This window comes from Lathyrus oleraceus, chromosome 7, assembly GCF_024323335.1.
Source record: "Lathyrus oleraceus cultivar Zhongwan6 chromosome 7, CAAS_Psat_ZW6_1.0, whole genome shotgun sequence".
Classification (NCBI taxonomy): domain Eukaryota; kingdom Viridiplantae; phylum Streptophyta; class Magnoliopsida; order Fabales; family Fabaceae; genus Lathyrus; species Lathyrus oleraceus.
This window is the reverse complement of record NC_066585.1, coordinates 423,586,953-423,608,763: the sequence shown is the minus strand read 5'-3', so window position 1 is coordinate 423,608,763 and position 21,811 is coordinate 423,586,953.

The window sequence follows — 21,811 nt, the reverse complement described above, 5'->3', positions numbered from 1 at the left end:
TAAGACCAGCGATTGGCATTCCGTATCCTCTTGTTGTGTGCTTGGAGTCCGGTATAAGTCCGTCAAGTGGCATCTGGTTTCCAGTGTGGGTGTGTTTGGTTCGGAAGCTGATGTAAGTCCAGCGATTGGCATTCGGGTTCCATGTTTGCCCGTGTTTTGTGTAGGAGTTTGACGTAAGCCCAACGATTGGCAGTCGATTTCCTGTGTTGTTTTGTTTGTGTGCGTCAGCCGAGCTACGAATGCTCTAATTCTTCTTCGTCCGAGAAGATACGTATGCATAGGATGCGACATCCTAGCGAGCATGTGTCGTTTCCCCAGTCCGAACTACTTTGACTCTGATGTCTATGCCTGATAGACTAAGTAGGCCCAGGATGCGATATCCTGCCGAGTCAGTCTTGTTTGTTTTCTTGTGTCTCTTTCAGCCAGTATTTGATGTGTGTTTGAGCAGTGTTTATCAACCATTTTCCTTCCTTTTGTGCGTGGATCCCGTCGAGTACGACGGATGCGTAGGGGTGCTAATACCTTCCCTTCGCATAACCGACTCCCGATCCCATTCTCTTTGGTCGCGAGACCATGTCTTTTCCAGGTTTACTCTGAGCGTTTCCTTTCCCTCTTTTGGGATAAATAACGCACGGTGGCGGCTCTGTTGTTCTTGTTTCCCGCCGGTTTTTCGCGTAATGCGACAGCTGGCGACTCTGCTGGGGATACGGAGAAGTTGACCTTCTGCTGGTCCATCTTCCCTAAGCGAGTCTCTCCTAGCGCTCTCTAGGTTAGGGTTTTGGTTGCTGTTTGCTGTTATTTATTGCATTCATTATTTATTGTTTGCATTTATGTTTGCATTTATGTTTGCATTCATTCATATTCATTTGTTCATCTGGCTGGCTGGTTGTCTGTTTCTCTCTGTTGGGGCGGGAGTTACTTGAGGTAAAAGGCCCAATACCCAGGCCATGAGTGAAATCTAGGATACTTAGGAATAGAGTGATTCATGGGAAGCAGGTGGTATTGCGCCACTTAGCGGAACATTGATATCACGAGCAGTTCAGACCCTGGTGGGATATTATCGTTGCATACTTCGGGTGTGTATATGATGATATTCTGCGAAAGGTTATTTATGTTGCGTTTCTCTCGACCTTACCCTGGCCTAGACGACATCCGTGAGTGGGGAGGGTTTGATCATTATTACAGGTACCGTTGGTGACTTGTGGTCCTGTTGGTGACTTTGGGTTCAGATGACAGTTTCTCAGTTGACTTTGGGTTTCAGATGGATTTGGGGTTCTGAGTTTAAATCGAAGCTTCGATCCTGCGTTCTGAGATGCACCGCCAGCCAGTCGTGTCTGCATCATTTGCATCATAGCATGTTTATTTTCAAAAAAAATACGCAATAAAAAAAAGAGAAAAAAGAATTGAAAAAAAAGAAAAGAGAAAAAAAGAAAAACTAATCTTTGCATGCATATCATTTCTCAGGTACATTCCAGAGTCTGTTCACTGATAGAGATGGCAACGGTCCCAGAGTTGAAGCGGAAGACTTGTTCCTACAGCTTTCACCGTGAGCCTTTGACGCCTCTGATTGAGTTGAGTAGCCTTATGACCAGTGGTAACCAGAAAGGGTTTGTTGACCAGTATGGAGATATTCTGACGCTGTTGAAGATGGTAGTCGATCCGGTGCCGTTGCAGACTCTTCTTCAGTTCTACGACCCAGAGCTTCATTGTTTCACCCTTCAAGATTATCAGTTGGCGCCTACTCTCGAGGAGTATTCTATTCTGCTGAGTGTCCCGATTCAGCATCAGGTTCCTTTCTTGGACGTGCCCAAGGAGGTCGATTTCAGGGTTCTTGCAAGAGCTTTTCATTTGAATGTCAAGGAGATCAGTGGTAGTTGGAAGACCAGTGGTGGTGTTGAGGGTTTGCCTTTGAAGTTTCTGTTGAGGGTAGCTAGAGAAGAAGCAGAGAAGGGGAATTGGGAAGCTTTCCATGCCCAGCTAGCTGTTATGATCTATGGGATCGTCCTGTTTCCGAGTATGCCCAATTTTGTTGACTATGCTGCAGTCATCATCTTCATTGGAGGAAATCCCGTTCCTACTCTGTTAGCTGACACTTACTATGCTATCCACAGTAGGCATGGTAAGGGTGGAGCTATCAGATGTTGTCTCCCGCTTTTGCTCAAATGGTTCATGTCTCTCCTGCCAGTCAGTGGACCCTTTGTGGATGCTCAGAGCACTCATAAGTGGACTCAGAGGGTTATGTCTCTTACCTCCTATGATATCAGATGGCAGTCATACCGGATGGATGTGCGGAATGTTATTATGAGCTGTGGAGAGTTCCGGAATGTGCCACTGGTAGGGACTAGGGGTTGCATCAATTACAACCCAGTTCTTTCTCTTCGCCAGTTAGGGTTTGTAATGAAGGGAGAACCATTTGAGGCTGAGGTAGCTGAAAGTGTGTTTTTTGAGAAGCAGAGTGACCCGGCTAGATTGGAGCAGATAGGAAGAGCTTGGAAGGCTATTGGTGTTAAGGATGGATCTGTCTTAGGGAAGAAGTTTGCCATTGCTATGCCTGATTACACCGATTGGGTCAAGAAGAGAGTGGAAACTTTGTTGTTACCCTATGATAGGGTGGAGCCATTGCAGGAGCAACCACCTTTGGTCCTTGCTAAGAGTGTGCCTGCTGAGCACTACAAGCAAGCCCTGATGGAGAATCGCCGGTTGAGGGAGAAGGAGCAAGATACCCAGATGGAGCTTTACAAAGCCAAAGCTGATAGGTTGAACTTGGCCCATCAACTCAAGGGAGTGCAGGGAGAGGATGCTAGTAGGCTGAGAAGCAAGAAGAGATCCTACGAGGAGATGGAATCCATGTTAGATGCAGAACACCGGGAGTGCTTGAAGCTACAGAGAGCTGAAGCCAGTTACCAGAAGAAGATCAGAGACCTGGAGAAGCAACTCAGAGACAAAGACATCCAGTTGAAGAAGGAGGTTGACTCGAGACAGGCATTAGAGACCCATCTTGGAGGAGAAGTGGTAGAGCTTAGACGACAACTGAAGGAGAAGATCACCCCTCTACCAGAATGTTCAGAATGCGCCCTGTTGATAGACCAGTGCCAGTACCTGAAGACTCTCATTCCGGAAGACCGTCTGTCTTAGATTATATCTTTGATGTGTATGTTGAGAATCACCTCCAGGCTTGTTGGATGGGATTCATTGTTGTATTCCGATTGTATGGATCTTTGTTGACTTTTTTGTATGAGCCTGTTGCTCTTATCTATAGATAAGATTGTTGGTGTTTCATTTTGTTCTCAGTTATCTTGTATGTTGTTCTCTTGTTGCTGCAGGTTGCCATCTTTTAAGGATGAATCAGGCTCTTTGAATGCCCGAGAAATGAACATATCATGTGCATCATACGCATCATTAACATCATACTCATATCATTTTGCATAGCAGGTGTTCTTGTTCGTGACTTCTCACTTTGGTTCCTGTGTTCAGGCAGGATAGCTGATCAAAGACCGCATCGCTACTCAACGAGACTGAATCATCAAAGGAATATGGATCAAGTGCAAGCTGAGTTAGCTGAGATGAGGGCTAACATGGCCCAGTTCATGCACATGATGCAAGGGGTCGCACAAGGTCAAGAAGAACTCCGAGCTCTAGTTCAGAGGCAAGAAGCTGTAATTCCACCGACCAACCAAGCTCTGCCAGAGGGAGGCCCGATCAATGACAACCCTACTGCGGCTGTGCCCATCAACAACTATGCTGTAGGGGATGAATTAAGAGGTATTCGAATCAATGGTCAACCTATTGCTCCAGATACCGCCAATGCCAGAGTAGTCCGTGCTCCGGCCCGTAACCAAGCTCCGATTGTTGACAGACAGGAGGATATGTTCACCCTGCTCAGTGAAGACGAAGATGTTTTGGGAAGGGTTGATGAGAGGGATCGTAAAGTGGATGCCCTTGCTGAGAAGATCCGGGCTATGGAATGTCAGAACTCTCTCGGTTTTGATGTGACAAATATGGGGTTAGTGGAAGGCTTGAGAATCCCTTATAAATTTAAGGCGCCGTCCTTCGACAAGTACAACGGCACTTCTTGCCCTCGCACCCACGTGCAGGCATACTATCGGAAGATCTCTGCGTATACTGACGACGAGAAAATGTGGATGTACTTTTTCCAAGATAGTCTATCTTGGGCTTCTTTGGACTGGTACATGGAATTGAAGAGAGATTCTATCCGATGCTGGAGAGATCTGGGAGTGGCTTTCTTGCGCCAGTATAAACATAACATGGATATGGCACCGAGCCGGACTCAGCTGCAGAGTCTTTGCCAAAAATCCAATGAAAGCTTCAAGGAATACGCCCAGAGGTGGCGTGAACTGGCTGCGAGAGTTTAACCCCCTATGCTGGAAAGGGAGTTGACAGACATGTTCATCGGCACTCTTCAAGGTGTATTTATGGACCGGATGGGAAGCTGCCCATTCGGTAGTTTTTCTGATGTCGTCATCTATGGCGAGAGAACTGAAAGTTTGATCAAGGCCGGCAAAATTCAAGATGTGGGTTCTTCTTCGTCTTCCAAGAAACCTTTCTCTGGGGCACCTCGTCGTAGAGAAGCTGAGGCTAGTGTTGTACAACACCGAGGGAATGTGTACAGAGGAAATCAGAACAGAAGTCAATACCGGCAGGTTGCTGCAGTAACCATTCCTGCACCTCCACAACGTCAACCTCCGCAACAACAACAAAGAGTTCAACAACCGCAACAACAACAACAACAGCAACGTCAGTATCATCCCAGGCAAAGGATGCCTGATCGACGTTTTGATCCGCTACCAATGTCATACGCCGAACTGTTACCCGAACTACTCAGGTTAGGGTTTGTAGAATTGCGTACAATGGCTCCGCCTACAGTTTTGCCTCCGGGGTACGACGCCAACGTCCGTTGTGACTTTCACTCCGGGGCACCAGGGCACCATACTGAGAAATGTCGGGCTTTCCAGCACAAAGTCCAAGATTTGATCGATGCCAAGGCGATCAACTTCTCTCCGGTACCTAACGTCGTGAATAATCCTATGCCTCAGCATGGTGGGCATAGGGTGAACAATATTGAAGGGGAAGAAGCTGAAGATCTGGTTGCTAGTGTTGACGATGTTCAGACTTCTCTGTTGGTTGTGAAGGGACGTTTGCTGAATGGGGGTGTAGACCCGGGCTGTGACGAGGGCTGTATTGGTTGCGCTGAAGCTGATAATGGTTGTGACCAGTTAAGGGCCAGTATCCAGGGTATGATGGATGAGGGTTGTCTGCAATTCACCAGGGCTGTAAAAGATCGTGGGACAGTGTCAACTGTCACCATCTACTTTAAACCGTCTGAAGGACGAGGCCAAAGGGTTGTTAGTGCGCCTGCAAATAGTGGTACCCCAATTATCATTTCCGCGCCTGTAACCATCAGTGCTCCAGCTACTGTCGTTGCGTCTGGAAGTAGACCAATTGAGAATAGTAAGGCTGTGCCTTGGAGGTACGACAATGCCTACCGGAATAACAGAAGGGCCGAGAATCGGGTCAGGCCGACCAATCAAGCGCCATTAACTATTGTGGCACCTAGTAGAGCTCCAGCAGTTGTGAATCCAGTTGTGGATAACGTTGGTGGTCCGGGTGGTTTTACTAGAAGCGGACGACTGTTTGCGCCTCAACCGTTGAGGGATGCCAATGCTAAGGCATCTGCTAGATCGAAGGGCAAACAGGCCGTGGTTGATGAGGAACCGGCTCAGAAGGAGGCTGAGGGTTCATTTGAACAGGACGTGGACGAGTTTATGAAGATCATAAAGAAGAGTGATTATAAGATCGTGGATCAACTTAATCAAACTCCGTCCAAGATTTCAATACTCTCTTTGCTGTTGTGCTCTGAGGCACATCGCAACGCCTTGTTGAAGATGTTGAACATGGCGTATGTACCTCAAGAGATTTCTGTCAATCAACTGGAAGGTGTAATGGCCAATGTGAGCACCAGGCATGGTGTAGGATTCACTGACCTAGACTTAACGCCTGAGGGTCGCAATCATAACAAAGCCTTGCATATCACTATGGAGTGCAAGGGGGCAGTGTTGTCTCACGTATTGGTAGACACCGGGTCGTCACTGAATGTCTTGCCTAAGCAGATTCTGAAGAAGATTGATGTTGAAGGGGTTGTGCTCACTCCTAGTGACCTTATTGTGTGCGCATTTGACGGATCCAAACGTTCTGTGTTTGGTGAAGTTACCTTGCCAGTGAAGATAGGTCCGGAGGTTTTTGATATAATCTTCTATGTTATGGACATTCAGCCCGCCTATAGTTGTTTGTTGGGGCGTCCGTGGATTCACGCAGCAGGGGTAGTCTCGTCGACTCTTCACCAAAAGCTCAAGTATGTCTGGAACAGTCAGATTGTGACCGTGTGTGGCGAAGAAGAGATTCTGGTGAGTCACCTTTCCTCGTTCAAATATGTCGAGGTGGATGGCGAGATCCATGAAACCTTGTGCCAGGCATTTGAGACTGTGGCTCTTGAGAAGGTGGCGTACGCTGATCAGAGGAAGCCGGGTGCTTCGATTGCTTCGTACAAGCAAGCCAAGGAGGTGGTTGATTCCGGCAAAGCTGAGGGTTGGGGCAAGATGGTGGACTTGCCTGTCAAGGAAGACAAATTCGGCATTGGTTATGAGCCTCTCCAAGCAGAGCAGATTGGTCAAGCGGGTCCAAGTACCTTTACCAGCGCTGGGTTGATGAATCATGGCGACGTCTTTGCAACTGGTAGTGAAGAATGTGACAGCGACTGTGATCTAGACAACTGGGTTCGCCCGTGTGCACCAGGGGAGTCTATCAACAACTGGACGGCTGAAGAAGTGGTCCAAGTTACTCTTCAGACAGAGTAATTTTCTTTGTTTTTTCATTTTGCATGAAAACCCTACGTTCTGCCCAAGGCGTAGTGGTTCATTGTAGGGCCTCATCATGTTTTAATGATTATCATTAATAAAGGACGTTTTGCAATCAAATTTTGTGATCCCTGTTTTTCTATTTTTGTTTTCGTTTTTTTTCAAAACAATAAAAATGGCAATGTTTTTGTTTTTTGTGACTTTATTGAACTCTTTTTCTAAAACAAAACATTAAAACATGCAGAAGTGACCTTATGGCATCCACTATGAACAATCCTGTTATGGCTCAGTATGATTTTGATAATCCCATCTACCAAGCTGAAGAGGAGAGTGAGGAAGACTGTGAACTCCCGGCAGAATTAGTCAGATTGCTGAAGCAGGAGGAAAGGGTCATCCAACCTCATCAGGAGGAGTTGGAGGTTGTTAATCTGGGTACTGAGGACGCCAGAAGAGAGATCAAGATTGGGGCTGCTTTAGAGGACTCTGTCAAGAGGAGGCTGATTGAAATGCTGAGAGAATATGTGGAGATATTCGCCTGGTCATATCAAGATATGCCTGGTTTGGATACAGACATTGTGGTGCATCGACTACCCCTCAGAGAAGAGTGTCCGTCAGTTAAGCAGAAGCTTCGGAGAACGAGTCCTGATATGGCTGTCAAGATCAAGGAAGAGGTTCAGAAGCAGTGGGATGCGGGTTTTCTGGCTGTTACCAGTCATCCCCCGTGGGTGGCCAACATCGTTCCTGTGCCGAAGAAGGATGGCAAAGTCAGAATATGTGTCGATTACCGGGATTTGAACAGAGCGAGTCCGAAAGATGATTTCCCATTACCTCACATTGATGTATTGTTTGATAATACGGCTCAATCCTCGGTATTCTCTTTCATGGATGGTTTCTCAGGCTACAATCAGATTAAGATGGCGCCAGAGGACATGGAAAAGATGACATTCATTACGCCTTGGGGCACGTTCTGCTATAAGGTGATGCCATTTGGGCTGAAGAATGCCGGTGCTACCTATCAGAGGGCTATGACGACTCTCTTTCATGACATGATGCACAAAGAAATTGAAGTGTACGTGGATGATATGATTGCGAAGTCGCAGACAGAAGAGGAGCATCTGGTTAATCTGCAGAAGTTGTTTGACAGATTGGTAAAGTTCAAGCTGAGGCTGAATCCGAACAAGTGTACGTTTGGTGTGCGATCCGGGAAGGTTTTAGGCTTCATTGTCAGTGAGAAAGGGATTGAGGTTGATCCAGCGAAAGTCAAAGCTATTCAAGAGATGCCTGAACCGAAAACGGAAAAGCAAGTCCGCGGGTTTTTAGGGAGGTTGAACTACATTGCAAGGTTCATATCTCACCTAACCGCCACGTGTGAACCAATTTTCAAATTCCTAAGAAAAGATCAAGCAATCAGGTGGAATGATGGCTGTCAGAAAGCTTTTGACAAGATAAAAGAGTATTTACAGAAACCTCCAATCCTGATCCCTCCAGTTCCAGGGAGACCTCTGATAATGTACCTATCAGTAACCGAGAACTCGATGGGGTGTGTATTGGGACAGCATGACGAGTCTGGTCGAAAAGAGCATGCCATATACTACCTTAGCAAAAAGTTTACCGACTGTGAAACAAGATATTCACTGCTCGAGAAAACTTGCTGTGCTTTGGCCTGGGCTGCTCGCCGACTGAGGCAGTATATGTTGAACCATACTACCTTATTGATTTCTAAGATGGATCCAGTAAAATACATCTTTGAGAAGCCGGCTCTCACTGGACGTGTTGCCCGTTGGCAGATGATTCTAACAGAATACGATATCCAGTACACGTCTCAGAAGGCTATCAAAGGTAGTGTTTTGTCAGACTATCTCGCCGAGCAACCGATTGATGACTATCAGCCTATGATGTTTGAATTCCCTGATGAAGACATCATGTATCTTAAGATGAAAGATTGCGAAGAGCCTCTTGTCGAGGAAGGACCAGATCCGGATGACAAGTGGACATTGATGTTTGATGGGGCTGTGAATATGAACGGCAACGGTGTTGGGGCAGTGCTCATTAATCCCAAAGGTGCACATATACCTTTCTCTGCCAGATTGACTTTTGACGTCACCAACAACGAAGCTGAGTATGAGGCTTGTATCATGGGGATAGAAGAAGCCATTGATCTGAGGATCAAAACTCTTGACATATTTGGAGATTCCGCTCTAGTGATCAATCAGGTCAATGGAGATTGGAATACGAACCAGCCGCATTTGATTCCGTATAGAGACTACACCAGAAGAATACTGACGTTCTTCAAGAAGGTGAAGCTGTATCATGTCCCCCGGGATGAGAATCAGATGGCTGATGCCTTGGCTACTTTGTCTTCCATGATAAAAGTTCATTGGTGGAATCATGTGCCACATGTTGCGGTGAATCGACTCGAGAGGCCTGCGTATGTGTTTGCAGCCGAGTCTGTTGTGATTGATGAGAAACCGTGGTATTATGACATCAAGAACTTCCTCAAGACTCAGGAGTATCCTGAAGGTGCATCAAAGAATGACAAGAAAACCCTGAGAAGGCTAGCTGGAAGCTTTTACTTGAATCAAGATGATGTGTTGTATAAGAGGAACTTTGACATGGTCTTGCTCAGATGCGTGGATAGACACGAAGCAGACATGTTGATGCAGGAAGTGCACGAGGGTTCGTTTGGTACCCATGCTGGTCGTCATGCAATGTCCAAGAAACTGTTGAGAGCCGGTTATTACTGGATGACTATGGAATCCGATTGTTTCAAGTATGCTCGGAAGTGCCATAAGTGTCAAATTTATGCTGATAAGGTGCATGTACCACCAAGCCCTTTGAATGTCATGAACTCGCCTTGGCCGTTCGCCATGAGGGGCATTGATATGATAGGGAAGATTGAGCCTACTGCTTCGAATGGACATCGCTTCATCTTGGTTGCAATTGATTACTTCACCAAGTGGGTGGAAGCAGCTTCTTATGCCAATGTTACCAAGCAAGTGGTTGCCCGGTTCATCAAGAAGGAGATCATCTGTCGTTATGGAGTTCCTGAGAGAATCATCACTGACAATGGTTCGAATCTCAATAACAAGATGACGAAAGAGCTTTGCAAAGATTTCAAGATTGAACATCACAATTCTTCTCCTTACAGACCGAAGATGAATGGTGCTGTAGAGGCGGCAAACAAGAATATCAAGAAGATTGTGCAGAAGATGGTCGTAACGTACAAGGATTGGCATGAAATGTTGCCTTTCGCTTTGCATGGGTACCGTACCTCAGTACGTACGTCGACCGGGGCAACCCCGTACTCCCTTGTGTATGGTATGGAAGCAGTCCTACCAGTTGAAGTGGAGATCCCTTCTCTGAGAGTTTTGTTAGATGTTAAGCTGGACGAAGCCGAGTGGATTCGAACAAGGTTTAATGAGTTGAGCCTTATCAAAGAGAGACGGTTAGCAGCTGTGTGCCATGGGCAGTTGTATCAGAGAAGGATGAAGAAGGCCTTTGATCAGAAAGTGCGTCCTCGAAGCTATCAGATCGGAGATCTAGTTTTGAAGAGGATCCTTCCTCCCGGTACAGATAACAGGGGCAAGTGGACTCCTAATTACGAAGGTCCATATGTTGTGAAGAAGGTCTTCTCCGGTGGAGCCTTGATGCTTACAACTATGGATGGTGAAGATTTTCCGTCCCCTGTTAACTCAGATGTAGTCAAAAAATACTTCGCATAAATTGACCCGCTGGACAAAAAGAACAAAAGAGTCCAGGCAAAAAAAGGCATCCCGGCGAACCAAGAAACAGAAAGAAAAGGTTCGGGCAAAAATTAGGGATAAAAATGAAAAGAACTTGTACACCCGGTAAGTCGAAACCCCGCAAGGGCGGCTTAGGCAAAAATGGGTATCCTGGTGGATTGAAAACCCGAAAGGGCGATCCAGGCAAAAGAGGGATTAGAGCGAAGACTACAATCTGAGTTATCTGTACTTCATCGCGCTTCGTCGTCTGCCATCTCGAAAGATGTGATCGGTCCAGTCATTCTTCTCAGAAAGCAAGGAGTTGGGAAAAACTGATGATCTGTGAGTTATAACAGAATTGGGAAATAGTGGATGCCGTGTTCACATTGCCATTAGGATAGTTTATTTTCCTTCTGTGCGCAATTACCTCTTTCTAGGAATTGCTTCCCAATGTATTTGCCTTTTCAGGCACATTTTCAATCAATAAAAGTCGTTATTCAGATAAATAGTTCTCTTGTTTTTATTTTTACTGTTTTGTTTGCAAAAACGTCCGAATTTTTGATAAGCATTGCATATAAGAACATGAAGGCTAAACAATAACGTGCAAAAAGATGAAACATTTGAAAATCATTTTGAATGTTGAGGACACTTGAGCGTACCTTGTCCATGTATCCCCTGGGGGCATTTTGTTGTGCTGTTTTGCTGATTGGCATCTGTGAGGACGTTTCCCCAACAGATATTTCCCTAAGCAAGTATGGAAGCTATCAGAGCTATGTTCCCCTGCGGAGATGTCTGTGGATAGGCTATTCTATTCCCCAGCAGGTCTAAGGATTGCCTATACCCAGCGGAGGTGTTGGTAGTTTATTCCCCATCAGAGTTGTGCTCTTCCTCAGCAGAGTGGTGTGTTATCCCCAACAAGGTTGCTTTCCCTAGCACTTGAGCAAAGATTGGTATTGATGATTTTCCTCAGCGAGTCCCCGAGTGGAGCAGTTTCAATGAAGTTTATCTCTAGCAGTTATCCTATCTGTGGACTGGACGGGTCGTCCCCAGCGGAGTAGCATTTATTTCCCAAAGCAGAGTTTTTCCTACTTGTGGATTGATTGGCTCTCCCTAGTGAAGTCATCAGGTTGTCCCTAGCAAGTCGCCTTGTTACTCCCCAGCGAGTTGCTTTGTTTACTCCTCATCGCAGTCGCCTTGGTCCGTCCCCAGCGAGTTGTTTTGGTTGTCCCCCCAAGCTGAGTCCCCGAGTGGATTGGGTCCTATGAAGGATATCCCCAGCGGAGTCTATCCTTTCCCCAGCAACAGTATCTTTCTCCAGCATGAGTAAGAAGTCGGTGCTCTCCCCGCAGAGTACTCCTCAGCAGAGTCTCCCTGCAGAGTTGGAGTATCTGATCAGTTTTGGCTCCCCAGGCGGAGAGTCCATCATTTTGCATTCTACATATAGTGATCATTGCATCCTCAAAATGCGTAGCATTTCCATTCCATATGGAGCATTACGCCATAGAAAAATTCAAACATATGCATTCGTGTGTTAACCCAACCAGACCGTATGCCCCGGCAGAAGCGGATCGTTGTTCAACATCTGTGCAGCTCGTTTGCTACAGTTGCTCCTGACAGCATTCAGGATTGATATTCCCCAGAGAGGTTTATTTCCTCACCCGTCCGAGAACGGAAAGCTTGTTTCTCCCCAGTGAGATCCCCAGCAAGTGGTCAACCTTGCTTTGACGTATTTAAGATGTCATTCTTGGGATACCGGTAAGTGTCATGTCAGCACCCGCGTGTGTTCTTTCTTTGGTGTCGGTAAACACCATTGTTTGGTGTCGGTAAACATCAGGTCCTATCCCAGTCATCGGTAAATGTCTGGTCATTTCTGGGATGTCGGTAAACATCATCTTTCGATGTCGGTAAACGTCGAGTTTTTTCCAGTCATCGGTAAATGTCTGATAATTCCCCAACTAGAGATCCCCAGTAGAGTCGTCGGTAAACGTCCTGTCTGGTTTCCAGTTGCAAGTATTTGTTTTTCCTTCCCCAGTAAAGTGTTCACCTCTCCGTCGGTGTCGGTAAACATCGAGTCTCATCCCAACCATCGGTAAATGTCTGGTCATTTTTGATGTCGGTAAACATCATCTTTCGATGTCGGTAAACATCGAGTCTCATCCCAGCCATCGGTAAATATCTGGTCATTTTTGATGTCGGTAAACATCATCTTTCGATGTCGGTAAACATCGGGTCTCATCCCAGTCATCGGTAAATGTCTGATCGTGTGTATTCCCCTGTTGATAAAATCAAATCCCCAGGAGTCGTCGGTAAACGTCTTGTCTGATTCCATTTGCAAATACCTTTTTCCTCCCCGAGTGGAGACGCCATCGATAAATGGCCCTGTTTGCTTCGATATCGGTAAATATCGAATGCCCAGTTTAGCAGCCATCGGTAAATGGCTCCGCTTTCTTCGATATCGGTAAATATCGAGTCCCTAGTTGGAGCAGCCATCGGTAAATGGTCTTGCTGAAGTTGATATCGGTAAATATCAAGTTGCTTTGAAGCCACCATCGGTAAATGGTCTTGCTTCCTTTTAAAATCAAGATTGTTTCCCAGCAGCCATCGGTAAATGGTTTCGCTGAAGTTGATATCGGTAAATGTCAAGTTTCCAGTATTTAGCCATCGGTAAATGGTTTCGCTTTTCTGAAGTTGTCGTGCAGCCGTCATCGGTAAACGACTTGGCTTTTCTTGTATCATATCCAGCAGAGTGCAAATTTCTACGGTTCTTCGGTATTCAATCCCTGTTTACCTTGAAAGTCTGACAGCCGTTGCTCTCATCCGTTCAGGTTCCCAGCTGATTGAATAGGGGCAGCTGTAGCACCTCAAATTTTCACCTACCTTTTGTACATTCATTTTCATATTAGGTCATTAACATAACATAGTCCATTGCATAGCATTGCATTGTCCTTTGCCCAAGTGCAAGCCATCAGACAAGATTAGGTCAACTGGTTAGGAGGATCAGTCAAACAAGCAAGCAGGTGCATTTCTCAAGGAAGCAAGGCCCTAGGGTTGGTCCAACGTGTTCACATGACCTAGGGGTCCTTTTGAAGTGGTTTGGTCAAAGATTGGGTGCTCAGAAGTCATCAGTCATTGTTCAGTTCACCAGAAACCCTAGAAATTCAACTGTGGTCAACTGTGGTCAACTGTGCCTGAAATCAAGGATTTGAAGGTGGGAGATGGTTTGGAAGGCTTCATTCATGTCCATACAAGTCTCATTTGACATTTCAAAGATCAAGATTGGAGAAAATAAAGTCAGATCAAAAGTTTCCAAAAATAGCAGGTGACCTGTAATTGGAAACTGCCAAAAATGGAAAGTTCTTCTCCTCAAATTTACATCATCATACAAGCTTCAAATGAATTTTTGTCCAACATAAAAGTTGAAGATCTTGCTCTCACCTTTCCAAAAAGTCCAAGAACAGTCATTTCTCATTTATGGTTGGCAAGATATGATCAAATCATTTTCAAGAAAAGTTAAACTTCAAAGTGAGATAACTTTCAAACCATTTGGCCAATTTGAGTGAGGTTTTTTGCTACAAGTCACATTTGACATGCTCTATCCAAATCCTTCATCACATTTCACCAAAAACCATCCAATCAAAATAGCCTTTTTTAAGTGACTTGAATTTAAAAAGGGAGAGGTGAAAAATTGACTTTCAAATTAATCATTGTCTACACATTCTACCAATTGCAAATGATCAAAAACCATATTTGGGATGTGTTTAGGCCCATTTTCGTGCACTGTAGCATGCACCCCATGCATAATGTTTGATTTAGCAATTTGCACATAACTTTCATTTTGATTAATCCTTGTGTTTTGGCTTAAGTTTAATTAACAAGGTTCATTAACAGTTGGTACATATAGTTAATCATAACAGAAAACACAGGGAGCATTCCATTTTCTACTGAGATCTAGATCTAAAAAAAAGAAAACTCTCTCATTTCTTCATCTTGATTTTTTCTGAAAAATTTCCAAAGAGCTCGTGCCATTGTTCATTGGTTCATCATCTACCATCATTTTTGAAGCTTTTGCAAGCATAAATCCATCACTATTCGAGCAAAACTGGGACTGTTACATCCAAGAACCTCACATGGCAGCTGGTAATTTGAATATAATCGAGCAAGTTTGAGCCACGATTTTCCTTCCATCCATCAACATAAACCTCAAGGCGCTTCTGTTTCAACTTATCACGGCCAAAGAACCACGAATCATCTCTGTTCTTCAAATCAGGTTGGATTTCGAACCTTATATTTGTTAAAATTAGGATGTGTATTTCATAGATCTTGCCATGCTGAGTTCACTGAACTTTGTAGTTTCGATTTTCGTTGAGTATTAAGAGAGAAATGCTGATTTGAAGTTTGATGGTTGAATGTTATTTTGCTTGTTTCTTCCATATGAGTTTGAATTAGGTTAAATGATTGTTGTTTTGATGATGTACATGATGAGATGAACGCGTTGGTATATCGTTTGTTGATTTTGGTTGCAAAATATTCTTGCTGGATTTTGGACGATGAACACGTTGAAGATGTTGCATAAACCCTAATTTTGCCATGCCCAGAATTTTGTAGATCTTTGTTATTGCTATCTGCATGAGTTTGGACGTTTTTGCTCCATGAAGCGAATTGCAGCGCGCCACCTCACTAAGTGAAACGCGGCGTTTCACTTAGTGAGCTCCATAATTACCAGAATGCCATTATCCTTATTTAATTCTATTATTTCATTTTTGCTTTCAAATTTTTATTTCATTTCACATGATGATTTTAGAAAATTCATAAGTCACTCAATATTTGTCCAAATAATATGGGATTTTTTGCACTATGCTCCTCATGATCTCTAGTTTTTTATGGTGATTTTTCCAGAATTTATGCACGTGTAGATTTTAAAAATTCCTAGGGTTTTCTCATGTGTGTCCAATTTGTGTATGCCATGCCATTTTGCTTGTGAAATGATGTTGCTTAATTGTATGGAGCTGAAAGTTTTTGTGCTTAAACTAGACATGTTCATGGTCATTTTGGTATAGAGTTTATGAGTTTATCATTACTGGTTGATGAGATATGATTTTTTGAATAGAGGTGTGACAATTTGTGTCACACCATTCATGTCCAACTTTTTGATTTTTGTTACCATGCTTATTGAACTCAAAATGGTTTGGATTTTTGCATGAAGATACTTGTGAATGTTGAGAATACATGTGAATTTTTCTGGAATTTTTGAGTGCATTTCCTATTTGTTGGATAATTTCTCCCCTGTTTGACCAATTGTTGATTTCTTGTGAGACATGTTTTCATTTGATTTGTGAAATTCTGATGCTTAATTGGATGGACTTGAAATTTGACATGAGTGTTGTAGACATCTTGAAGTGCATCATGGTTTTAGTCCCATTCATTTATCATGTGTTGTTTCTGTTTTATGATTAATTGAAGTTGATGCTTGTTTTGATGCCATGAATGAGCTTGCTTGAACTTGTGTTGACTTTATGAATTTCATTGACTTGCTTCCCTTAACCCAAATGAGCTGAAATTTGGTATGATTGACATGTTATGAATGTTGTTTGACCATGAATATTTTGGGAATTTATTGAAATGTTTATGAGTTGGTTTAGGTTGAATCTTTCTGTTGACTTCTATGAGCTCCTATTTGCATGCTTTGTGCTATTGATCATGAAATGATAATGATGAATGATATGAATGTGAAACCACTTGGATTTGTTTCCTAATTGTTTGATCTTGATTTTGGATAAGTTTCATGTTCTGTTTTGACCTTTTGATATTATTTTGACCCTAGTCTTGTACTAGTGGTTTGTGCTCTCACATTTGAGCCGTGTTTCAGGTTAATAGCACAATGGCCTATGATTGATGATGCTTACTCAATTGGAGTTGACTTGTTGCTTGTTCATGACTAACTTTGACTTTGTTTTGTAGGTTTTAAAACTTGAGTTTGTGCCATATGGCTTGCACCCTTTGTGCATTGTGATTATTGTTTGCCTGTACAAATTAACTGTTGATCTTTGCTGTTTGGTTTTGGTTTGTCTGAGTACTGATTGTATTTGATTGATTTCAGGTACATTAGTTGCTTTAGTTCCATTGAGAACTTGCTTTGCTTTGCTTAAGAGCATTTGCATTGAGGTATAACATCCTAACTCCATGTAGTCTGGAAGACCTGGCCTGTTACTTGGCCAGGCACCTGTCTGAAGTCCTCCTTAAGAGGCAATGTTTGTGTTTGTTTACATTTGTCCTTGTACATATTCAAAGACCTCCTAAGTGAAGAGGCATTGGCAGATACCAGGGATGTGCAATCCATCCCCTGCTATTCTGTGTGTCATCTGCTTTGCTCACACTACTGTGTTGATGCATTGCAGATACTAGCCCAAGATCATTGTACATTGTGTCAGTCATATGTGTAGAAGGGTTCCCACCTTCTGAACCCACACATTCATGTCTTAAGCTCTCCCAGGCCAGGGATAAGAGCTGTGAAGTCTCATCTTCACTCACCTTTCATCTGCTTCACCTTGACTCTCAATGTCAAGGTTAAGAGCTAACCTCACCCTGTTACAGTGGTTTGTTTGTCGAGGTTGACATGACCCCTCGACTAAAACCTAACCTTGATTGAGCCAACTGATTGCATATAGTGTGTGCTATTTGTGCTTGTGTGTTTGTTTTAGCTTGCTTCCTGTGCAAGTTAGGTTTAGTTTGGCTTGCTTCCTTGTGCAAGTCATGTTTAGGATAGCTTGCTTCCTGTGCAAGTTAGCTAGAAACCTTAACTTAGGGATGATTTTGCATGATAACATCTAGGCTCGAGTCGTAGTCTCCCTAGTTGTGTCTCCCTCTGTTATCTGGTTAGGCTAGTCCTTTGTCCCTTCGTAGGGGAACTACGTCGCCCTGACCCTCATACCAGATGAGGTACGTAGGCAGGAGATGAGCTGATCTCTCCGGGCGCCCGTTTTGTTTTGTGTTGTGTGTGTCAGGAGATGGATGTAAGACCAACGATTGGCATTCCGTATCCTCTTGTTGTGTGCTTGGAGTCCGGTATAAGACCGTCAAGTGGCATCTGGTTTCCAGTGTGGGTGTGTCTGGTTCGGAAGCTGATGTAAGTCCAGCGATTGGCATTCGGGTTCCATGTTTGCCCGTGTTTTGTGTAGGAGTTTGACGTAAGCCCAGCGATTGGCAGTCGATTTCCTGTGTTGTTTTGTTTGTGTGCGTCAGCCGAGCTACGAATGCTCTGATTCTTCTTCGTCCGAGAAGATACGTATGCATAGGATGCGACATCCTAGCGAGCATGTGTCGTTTCCCCAGTCCGAACTACTTTGACTCTGATGTCTATGCCTGATAGACTAAGTAGGCCCAGGATGCGATATCCTGCCGAGTCAGTCTTGTTTGTTTTCTTGTGTCTCTTTCAGCCAGTATTTGATGTGTGTTTGAGCAGTGTTTAGCAACCATTTTCCTTCCTTTTGTGCGTGGATCCCTTCGAGTACGACGGATGCGTAGGGGTGCTAATACCTTCCCTTCGCATAACCGACTCCCGATCCCATTCTCTTTGGTCGCGAGACCATGTCTTTTCCAGGTTTACTCTGAGCGTTTCCTTTCCCTCTTTTGGGATAAATAACGCACGGTGGCGGCTCTGTTGTTCTTGTTTCCCGCCGGTTTTTCGCGTAATGCGACACTATGTATGTATATATACTTGTTCTTTGTAATTTTTGACATTCATGTTGTTGGTTTGAACTAAATGTGATCCATTTCTATGCTTGAATTATGCTTGAACTTGCTTAGGTATCATATTTAACATGCATTCAGCATTAATTTTTTTTTTGAATATCATGTCATCTAACAACTAACACGGGTCCCAACAGGCCGACCTATGAGTCGACTCATCAATCCCAGTATTTCCCTCGGGTCACAATTGGTCGACCCATGAGTCGACTCATCATTGAGAACTCAATCCCAGTATTTTCCTTGGGTCCCAACGGGTCGACCCTTGCTTCGACTCATCAATGAGAACTCAACCTAGAATCTAGTCTCTTGGGATTTCAAACATGAGTGTGTCGACTCATTACACGTGTGAGTCGACTTTTCGCTGCCCAATACAAAGACTGCATTAAATTCAAGTCCCACTAGGTCGACCCATGATTCGAATCTTCGTTGCTAGAACATATGAGTCTTAATTTGGTCGACTCAGTTCTTAAGAATTCTTTTTTCTGCATAGTCAATTCATTTGGTCATTTGGTCTTCTCCCTCTCTCTATCACTCTCTTCCATACAAAAACCCTAAGATATCCTTACCAACAACACTCAAATGGCTTCAAGAGCATCGGGAAAAAGATCTTCTAGAGGACCCTCTTCTCACACTAGGACTACACCATCTCGATCGAATGCTCCGGTAACTGCTTTATCCTTACTCTCTGATGATCTTGCTGAAACCTATGAAAAGAACTTCAAAAGTAGAACAGTTATAAAGCAGTACATTTACTCACCGTTAGTGGCTGGACGCATGCACATTCCAAACATTGTTGAACATATAAGTTTTCAAGAAATTGATTTGTTCTTAAAATGTATCTCTGAGTATAATGACGATTTAGTAAAATTATTTTATCAGAATTTTGTCAGAAAACTTTAAGTTTGATGGGCTACACTTGGGATCGTACAACGCGACTATACAAGACCCGTAAACCAGTTCCAGGTACTAATGCTCAGCCTGTGGAAGAATATGATGATGATGAGGAGGAGGATGAAGATGATGAAGACGAGGAAGAAAATAATGAAGACAATTCTCAACCTATGGAGCACGATCAACAAGTCATTGACCATGGTGATTGGCTTGGTCCTACTCATGGACAACATCCATCCAATAACCAAGGCTGGGGAGAATGGAAACACACCAGATGGACCAGAAACTGTTCATCATATATGCCTACACCATCTTCTCAACCTGAAAATTCTGAGTCAAGGTGACAACTTTGCATCTTTTGCTCCCATCCAAGAGGAACAATATTTATTCCTAAGGAGTCAAATCCAAACCCACAGTGACAACTTCAACTCTTTTTCCTCCACCATCCTGCAAAGGATGGATAGTACTCATCGCGCTCTCACATGATCCATAAATACGCTTAACGCGAACGTCATTGAATTAACCAACCTCTATGAAGAAGACAGACCTTTGCGTCCACCTTACGGCTATAGAGGCATAGATGACCCGTCCCGAGGACGACGACCTTAGATGATTGCTTAATTCAATGCATTTCTATTTCCATATGTTTGCTTGTTATTGTCGTTACTTATTTGTCTTAAAGTTTCTGTTGAACAATTATTGTAATCTTATTTACTTATTTTGTTTTGCTCCGTGAAATATTTATGCCTATACTTCTTCCATTGACCTCATGTTATGTAAATGGTTGTTGATGTCAATATGTTGCAAAGTCGCTGACTAAGTGATTCTGGATATCTTTACTTCATGTTGACCGTTTCATTGTTTCTTTTTGATGTTACGAAAGAGGGAGAAGCAATATGGAAACAAACACAATAGCTGATTTAGCTGATTTAGCAGATGGATAATAGTATATTAATTAAAGGCTTGCGTAAAATCAGGGGGAGGATATCTATCAAAGTATGCGTTTGTGCCACGGTTTTCCATCATAAAAAAGGGGGAGTATGTAAGGGTAAATATGCCTGGTCCTTATTTTAATGTTGTCAAACCTTCCTAATCGCCCACAACGTGTCTTTGGACAGTATCATCATAGCATATAATGTATTCATCCTCTAACATGTTCAAAATATAGGTTCAACGTGTCCAGGCATATATGAGCATATCATAGATGTGAATCATGTACTTGATCATAGTAAATATCCTAGGTTCATAAGAGATCGGTTTAAATTGGTCAAAATACATCTCAAAACTCATTTTTGGGAGTTTAAGAATCGTCAGTCGACTCATAACTCGGAGAAAAACTCTTGGGTGTGAACAGGTCGAGTCACATGTCGACTCAATCCTGGGAAACCTGCGTGAGTCGACTCATCCACTTATTGCATAGACTCATTACCCATTTTCATTTGAACCATGTAGCCACGGGTCTGAACAGGTCGAGTCATAAGTCAACTCAACCCAGGAAAAAACTCTGTTTGAGTCGACTTATCCCCTGTTTGAGTCAACTCATCGCCTATTTTACTTAATTTTCTGTTGTGTAACTTTGCAAAATATTTCTGTTATGTTTGTTATTTGGTCCATGCATCATATAAATATTCAAGTGTCTCTTCTTCAACAAATAACAAGAAAAGTGAAAGATATACACCAAAGTGCTCATCATCTTCATTCTTCATTGCATTTCTCAATAATCATACATAATAATCTTTCTTGAGCATTGTGCATTGTTGTTGTGATAACGTCCAAATAAGATTGGATTATCTTAGTTTGGGTTGAGGCTTTGTGTGGGTGTTTCTTGAATACAACCATTGCTGTTTTGTCCTCCAATAATTGGGGGTTTTTGCACTAACCTTTGCTTCGTAGATTCAGCCGAGTGAAAAGTTTGAAGAACGCAAGGTTCAGTCAAACAAGTAACGGTAGCCGGAGGATTTTGAAGAAAGCTTAGGGTTCAAGCGACTTGGATTCAAAATCATCCGTGCTGAAGTTTTGGAGAACGTGGAGTTCTTGCAATAAGGTAGTGGTAACCGGAGGTTTGTTCGAAGCGCTTGAAGGACTTGGCTCAACTCAAATCAAGGGGAGAGAGTAGAATATGATCTTCAACAACTCTAGGGGTTAATTGGTGGTGATCATTTGTTCTCTTGTATTAACTTTGCAACGTGTTAATAAAAATATCTCAATTCTAGATTTAGAATTGAGGGCAGACGTACCCTAAGTGAGGACGATAGGGGAACCGCCTCAACAAATCCGATCTTGTTCTCTCTATCTCTTAACTCTTTAAATTCTGCATTAATTACCTTTTGTGTGAAATTAATAGTAAAATCAATATCGCTTGATTGTTGTGCATAGTAACTGTTTGATAAATTGTTGCAATCACTTTGATTGCAACTGAGTAAAATTATGCACATTGAGTTTGAGTGAAATTGAAACTTGGTGTGGAATGCACACCAAGTGTTCGATAAAATCAATCTCACACAAACTTAGTAATATTTTACTTGATCTCTTATTGTGTTTAAGCATTATTAGAGATAACGATATCAAGGATTATAATGG